This window comes from Gadus morhua, chromosome 10 (genome assembly GCF_902167405.1).
Source record: "Gadus morhua chromosome 10, gadMor3.0, whole genome shotgun sequence".
In the NCBI taxonomy this organism is placed as follows: Eukaryota; Metazoa; Chordata; class Actinopteri; order Gadiformes; family Gadidae; genus Gadus; species Gadus morhua.
In genome coordinates this window covers 26,848,597-26,850,806 of record NC_044057.1, presented here as the reverse complement: position 1 = coordinate 26,850,806, position 2,210 = coordinate 26,848,597, and positions in this window count along the sequence as shown.

Genomic DNA, 2,210 nt, shown 5'->3' with positions numbered 1-2,210 from the left:
TAACGCTACATGGTAAACAATTAAGCCCTGCGTTCCAATAGCCATACATTACCGTAATATTCACTGCTTTGTAGAAAAAAAAATTGTATGCCAAAAACACCAGGATGTTGTATAACATCCGTTCGCTTTCGCAGTATGCAAGCCAGCATAGGCTCTTCGGCCTCACAATTCTCTGTGCAGTGGAAGATACGTGGGCGGCAATACAGGGGTGCTGATAAGTGAAATCACCTGCAGGATGTCCCAGTTGTATACACATTGTGTGCAACGGTGTAGCTGCAGTACGGGCTACAAGTAGAAAGAAAAATAATGCGAATTGGAATGCAGCCAAGGTTCTCTGTCCTGGCGGCGTCTTCTGGTTGGGTCCCCTGATTCTGTTTCAGCTTTTCCCCGCAGGAGGAGACCTCGGGGAAGACCCAGGACTAGGTGGAGAGATTATATCTCAACACTGGCCGGGGAACGCCTCGGGATCCCCCCGTCAGAGCTGGTCAATGTGGCCCGGGAAAGGGAAGTCTGGGGCCCCCTGCTTGAGTTGCTCCCCCCGCGACCCGACCCCGGATAAGCGGACGAAGGTGAGATGAGAGATACCTCGCAGGCCGGCTGCGTCATTGCACGCGCCCCCACCCGTACTGCCACAGCTCCACTGCACTCCCCCTGTTTAGATGAATGGCTGAACTGGTGTTGTCCCAGTAACGCCAACCCAGGGTGCATCACACCTGGTCCGTTCAGCGGACCGACCCCTGCAGCCTGCATAGGAACAGCTCTGGTCACCTAGCCGCTGGCTCACTCACTGGGACGGCCGGGGCTGGAGTGTGTGGACATGTGGGTGTGGGCATGTGGGTGGGGGCATGTGGGTGTGGGCATGTGGGTGTGGGCATGTGGGTGTGGGCATGTGGGTGTGGGCATGCACGCGCACTAACCTGCATCCAACGTGGATGTCCATGAAGCACGAAACAGACACCGCAGGGAGGAACCGGCTGTTCCCGAGCGCCTATAGTGCTCCATACCATATGTCACACACACACACACACACACACACACACACACACACACACACACACACACACACACACACACACACACACACACACACACACACACATACACTATACTTGCAGCAAGTCCCCATAAAATGTGTATGTGATGTGTGTGGATTTGTATATGTGTTGGTATGTGTGTGTGTGTGTGTGTGTGTCTGTAAGTGTAGGTGCATGTTTGTATATGTGTGTGCGTATGTATATGTGTTTGTGTGTGTGTGTGCGTTCATCTTAGGATGTTTATGTATATGTGTAGGTGTGCGTGTGTATGTGTACATGTTTGTGTGCGTGTGTGTATACATGTGTAGGTGTTTGTGTGCAACAACTTTTTGTGCGTTCTTTCTGGCGGCCTTCGTTAGCGTTGCCGGCGGTAACGGGGGGCTTGTTGTTGTCGGGGGCGACGGGTGATTAGTGGATCGGTGGCGTCCTCACATCCCTCGCACACATCGGCGTGGCAACCAGCCTGTTGTCTCCAGCTCCTCCTGTCCTTGTCCGCCAAAAACTCAGGGTCACAAAAAGTGATTGAGCAGCTCTGTGTGTGTGTGGGAGAGAGAGAGAGAGAGAGAGAGAGAGAGAGAGAGAGAGAGAGAGAGAGAGAGAGAGAGAGAGAGAGAGAGAGATCTCAGCGTAGTGTTCAGCACAGAGGACCTTGTGCTCCTACCAGGCATAGCGGGTTCAACATAGCCACACCACACCTTATTTTATTACAGAGTCCAACCAACTGAGCAAGGCTTAAAAAACACCTGACATCACTGACGTCAGACTTTCCAAAAACGGCTTCAAGCTCACCCTCTTCAGGGGGATTGGAGCCGTCGCTGACACAGCGGACTGGAATGCATTGGACGGGTCTGAGGAGGAGGGGGGAGAGCGTCTAGGAAATAGATCATGTCTTGTTCTCCTTCTGTTTGCGTCTGTCGGCCCTGTGACCAGACATGATGATGGAGGAGGAGGAGGAGGAGGAGGAGGAGGAGGCGGAGGAGGAGGAAGAGGAGGAGGAGGAAGAGGAGGAGGAGGAGGAGGAGGAAGAGGAAGAGGAAGAGGAGGAGGAGGAGGAGATGGACTCAATGTGTCTTCTCTTTCCCCTTTGACTTCCTGCTTTGGTTCGTAATTGTCCTTCAATTACCCCGTTTTGTCTCTCCCTCTCTCTCTCTCTCTCTCTCTCTCTCTCTCTCTCTC